Here is a 6000-nt window from a genome sequence, read left to right on the forward strand (position 1 = left end):
CTTCATAACAAATAGATACGAAAACAATGGAAACAGTGACAATTTTATTTTCTTGGGCTCCAAAATCACTGTGGATGGTGGCTGCAACAATGAAATTAAAAGACACTTGCTCCTTGGAAGGAAAACTATTACAAATCTAGACAGTGTATTAAAAAGCAGAGACATTACTTTGCCAACAAAGATCTGTATAGTCAAAGCTTTGGTTTTTCCAGTAGTTATGTAGGGATGTGAGAGCTAGATAATACAAAAGGCTGATCACTTTTGAACTGTGGTGCTAGAGAAGACTCTTGAGAGTCCCTTGGACAGCAAAGAGATCAAACCAGTCAATCCTAAAGGAAAAGGAAATAAACCCTGAATAGTCATTGGAAGGACTAACACTGAAGCTCCAATAGTTTGGCCACCTGATGTTAAGAGCCAACTCATTGGAAAAGACCCTGATGCTGGGAAAGACTGAGGGCAAGAGGAGAATGGGGCAACAGTGGGTGAGACAGTTCAATGGCATCATTGGCTAATGGACATGAGTTTGAGCAAACTCTGGGAGATAGTAAAGGATGGAACCCTGGCATACTGCCATCCATGGGGTCCAAAAGAGATGGACATGACTGAGTGAGTGAACAACAAATGAAAAAATCAAAAAGAGAAATTCAAGAAACAATTCCTTTTACCATCACATCAAAAGGAATAAAACACCTAGGACTAAACTAGGAAAGACTGAGGGCAGGAGGAGAATGGGCAACAGAGGATGAGACACATGGATGGCATCGACTAATGGACATGAGTTTGAGTAAACTCCGGGAATTGGTGATTGACAGGGAGGCCTGGCATGCTGCAGTCCATGGGGTCACAAGGAGTCAGACATGGCTGAGCGACTGACCTGAAACATACCTAAGGAGACAAAACACCTGTATTCCTCAAAACTATGAGAAACTGATGAAAGAAATCAAATACTCATGTTGATGTTTGGTAAATACCAACACAATTCTGTGAAGCAATCATCCTTCAATTAAAAAATAAATAAATTAAAAAAAAAAAAAAACAAATAAGACCCAAACAGATATTCATATATTGGAAGAATTAATATTGTCAAAATTACTACACTACCCAGGGAAATCTTCAGATTCAACACAATCCCTATCAATTACCAATGGCATTTTTCACAGACCTAGAACAAAAAATTCTTAAAATTTCTATGGAGACAAAAAAGATCTGGAATAGTCAAAGCAATCATGAGAAAGAAAAAGTAAGCTGGAGGAATCAGGTTTCCTGACTTCAAACTATGCTACAAAGCTACAGTAATCAAAGCAGTGTGGTACCAGTACAAAAATAGAAATATAGATGAATGGAACATTATAGAAAACCTGGAAATTACCCCCATGCACCTGCTGCTGCTCCTAAGTCACTTCAGTCGTGTCCGACTCTGTGCAGCCCCATAGACGGCAGACCACCAAGCTCCCCCGTCCCTGGGATTCTCCAGGCAAGAACATTGGAGTGGATTGCCATTTCCTTCTCCAATGCATTAAAGTGAAAAGTGAAAGGGAAGTCGCTCAGTTGTGTCTGACTCTTCGCTACCACATGGACTGCAGCCCACCAGGTTCCTCCGTCCATGGGATTTTCCAGGCAAGAGTACTGGAGTGGGGTGCCATTGCCTTCTCCAACCCCATGCACCTACTGTCCATCAATCTATGACAAAGGAGGCATAGCTACACAATGTCAAATTGATAGTCTCTCAACAAATGATGCTGTGAATACTGGACAGCTAAATGTAACAAAAATGAAATTAGATAAATCTTTAACAACATACACAAAAATAAGCTCAAAATGGATTAAAGACCTAAATGTGAGACTGGACATTGTAAAACTCCTAGAGGAAATCATAGGCAGAACACTCTCTAATAAATCACAGAAAAAAAATTTTGATATATCTCCTACAACAATGGAAACAAGAAATAATAAACAGATGGGAGCCTACTCAAACTCAAAAGCTTTTGCACAGAAAAGGAAACAATAAGCAAAACAAAATGACAACCCAAAGATTGGGAGAAAATATTTTCAAATAATGTGACAGACAAGAGATTGTTCTCCTGCATTTATAAATAGCTAATTATGCTTGGACATCAAAACAAATAGTTCAATCAAAGAAATGGGCAGAAGACCAAAACAGACATTTCTCAAAAGTAAACATACAGTTGTCCAAGAGACTCATGAAAAGATGTCCAACATCATGAATTATTAGAGAAATGCAAATCAAAACTGCAATGACATATCTCCTCACACCAGCCAAAATGGCTGTCATTAAAAAATCCACAAGCAATAAATGCTGGAGCAAGTGTGGAGAGAAGGGAACCGTTTTGCACCATATGTGGGAATGTAAATTTGTACAGACACTATGGAGAAGAATATGGAGGTTCCTTAAAAACCTAAAAATAGAGCTACCAAATGATTCTCCAATCCCACTCCTGGGCATACATCTGGAGAAAAATATGATCCAAAAGGATACATGCACCTTCCCATCAAGAAGTTTCAACAAGCCTTCTAAGTTTGTCCATCAGATGGGAGAGAGAATGAAAACCACCACAATAGAAAACTAATGAAAGTGATCACACGGATAATGGCTTTGTCTAACTCAATGAAACTATGAGCTATGCCATGTAGGGCCACTCAAGTTGGACAGGTCATGGTGGAGAGTTCTGACAAAACGTGGTCCACTGGAGAAGGAAATGGAAAACCACTTCAGCATTTCTGCCTTGAGAACCCCATGGACAGTATGAAAAAGCAAAAAGATATGACATTGAAAGATGAACTCCCCAGGTCAGTAGGTGCCCAGTATGCTACTGGAGAAGAGCAAATAAATAGCTCCAGAAGGAATGAAAAGGCTAAAGCAAAGTAGAAACAACACCCAGTTGTGGATGTGTGTGATGGTGAAAGTAAACTCTGATGCTGTAAAAACAATACTGCAAAGGAATGAGGAATGTTATGTGCATGAATCAAGGTAAACTGGAGATGGTCAAATAGGAGATGGCAAGAGTGAACATCAACATTTTAGGAATCAGTGAACTAAAATGGGCTTGAATGGGTGAATTTAATTCAGATGACCATTATAGCTACTGTGGGCAAGAAACCCTGAGAAGAAATGGAGTAGCCCTCACAGTCAACAAAAGAGTTCAAAATGCTGTACATGGGTACAATCTCAAAAATGACAGAATGAACTCTGTTTGTTTCCAAGGTGAACCATTCAATATCACAGTAATCCAAGTCTATGACCCAACCACTAATGCTGAAGAACCTGAAGTTGAATGGTTCTATGAAGACCTACACGATCTTCTGGAACTAACACCAAAAAATTATGTTCATTACATCACAGGTGACTGGAATGCAAAGTTAGGAAGTCAAGAGATACCTGGAGTAACAGGTGAATTTGGCCTTAGAGTACAAAATGAAACAAGGCAAAGATTAACAGAGTTTTGGCAAGAGAACACACTGGTCATAGCAAACGTCCTGTTCCAACAACACAATATAAGACGCTACACATGGGCATCACCAGATGGTCAATACCAAAATGTGATTGATTATATTCTTTGCAGCCAAAGATGGAGAAGCTCTATACAGTCACCAAAAACAACACCGGGAGCTGACTGTGGCTCAGATCATGAACTCCTTATTGCCAAATTCAGACTTAAATTGAAAAAAGGGAAAACCACTAGACAGTCAGGTATGACCTAAATCAAATCCCTTACAATTATACAGTGGACATGACAAAAAGATTCAAGGGATTACATCTGATAGACAGAGTGCCTGAAGAACTATGGAAGGAGACTCATGACATAGTACAGGAGGTGGTGATCAAGACCATCCCCAAGAAAAAGAAATACAAAAAGGCAAAACGGTTGTCTGAGGAGCCCCTATAAATAGCTGAGAAAAGAAGAGACACTAAAGACAAAGGAGAAAAGGAAAGATATACCCATTTGAATGCAGAGTTCCAAAGAATAGCAAGGAGAGATAAGAAAGACTTCCTCAGTGATCAGTGCAAAGTAACAGGAAAACAATAGAATGGGAAAGACTAAAGATTTCTTCAGGAAAATTAGAGATACTAAGGGAACGTTTCATGCAAAGATGTGCATAATAAAGGACAGAAATGGTATGGACCTAACAGAAGCAGAAGATATTAAGAAGAGGTGGCGAGAATACACAGAAGAACTATACAAAAAAGATCTCTCTGACCCAGATAACCACGATAGTGTGACCACTCACCTAGAGCCAGACATCCTGGAATGTCAAGTCAAGTGGGCCTTAGGAAGCATCACTATGAACAAAGCGAGTGGAGGTGATGGAATTCCAGTTGAGCTACTACAAGTCCTAAAAGATGCTGCTGTTAAAGTACTACACTCAATATGCCAGCAAATTTGAAAAACTCAACAGTGCCACAGGACTGGAAAAGGTCACTTTTCATTCTAATCCCAAAGAAAGGCAATGCCCCAAAATGTTCAAACTACTGCACAATCACACTCATCTTGCATGCTTTCAAAGTAATCCTCAACATTCTCCAAGTCAGGCTTCAACAGTACATGAACCTTGCATTTCCAGATGTTCAAGCTGGATTTAGAAAAGGCAGAGGAACCAGAGATCAACTGCCAACATTCGTTGGATCATTGAAAAAGCAAGAGAGTTTCAGAAAAACATATGCTTCTGCTTTATTGACTACACCAAAACCTTTGAATGTGTGTATCACAACAAACTGGAAAATTCTTAACAAAATTGGAATACCACACCTTAGCTGTCTCCTTCGAAATCTGTATGCAGGTCAAGAAGGAAGAGTTAGAACCAGGCACGGAACAACATACTGGTTCAAAATTGGTAAAGGAGTACGTACAGGCTGTATATCATCACCCTGATTATTTAACTTATATGCAGATAACATCATGAGAAATGCCAGGCTGGATGAAGCACAAGCTAGAATCAAGATGGCCAGCAGAAATGTCACTAACCTCAGATATGCAGATGACACCACTCTTATGGCAGAAAGTGAAGAGGAACTAAAAAGCTTCTTGATGAAAGTGAAAGAGGTGAGTGAAAAAGTTGGCTTAAAGCTCAACATTCAAAAAACTAAGATCATGGCATCTGGTCCCATCACTTCATGGGAATGAGATGGGGAAACAGTGGAAACAGTGTCAGACTTTATTTTGGGGAGCTCCAAAATCACTGCAGATGGTGACGGCAGCCATGAAATTAAAAGATGCTTACTCCTTGGAAGGAAAGTTATGACCAACCTAGATAGCATATTCAAAAGCAGAGACATTACTTTGCCAACAAAGGTCCATCTAGTCAAGGCTATAGATTTTCCAGTGGTCATGTATGGATGTGAGAGTTGGACTGTGAAGAAAGCTGAGCACCGAAGAATTGATGCTTTTGAACTGTGGTGTTGGAGAAGACTCTTGAGAGTCCCTTGGACTGCAAGGAGATCCAACCAGTCCATCCTAAAGGAGATCAGTCCTGGGTGTCCATTGGAAGGACTGATGTTGAAGCTGAAACTCCAGTACTTGGCCACCTCATGCAAAGTGTTGACTCATTGGAAAAGACCCTGATGCTGGGAGGGATTGAGGACAGGAGGAGAAGGGGACAACAGAAGTTGAGATGGCTGGATGGCATCACCAGACTCAATGGACATGAGTTTGAGTAAACTCTGGGAGTTGGTGATGGACAGGGAGGCCTGGTGTGCTGTGATTCATGGGGTCACAAAGACTGAGCGACTGAGCGACTGAACTGAACTGAACTGAACTAGGTAACTTGGCTGCTTCAACAAGTGCAGAGGTGGAAAAACAATGGCTTGTTATAAATGTGAAATTTTCTCTCCTCATGTAGATTTGACTCCAGTCTCATTATCCATGGGCCTGCCATCAGCCCCTTCTGCCATGGCATCAATGAGAAGATATGCCATTCTCTGCCCCTGGCAACACTTCCCTCTGATCTTGGACTGAGTGTATTTCCTGAAATAGTCCTGTGACC

Source organism: Bos taurus, chromosome X (assembly GCF_002263795.3).
Source record: "Bos taurus isolate L1 Dominette 01449 registration number 42190680 breed Hereford chromosome X, ARS-UCD2.0, whole genome shotgun sequence".
Lineage (NCBI taxonomy): Eukaryota > Metazoa > Chordata > Mammalia > Artiodactyla > Bovidae > Bos > Bos taurus.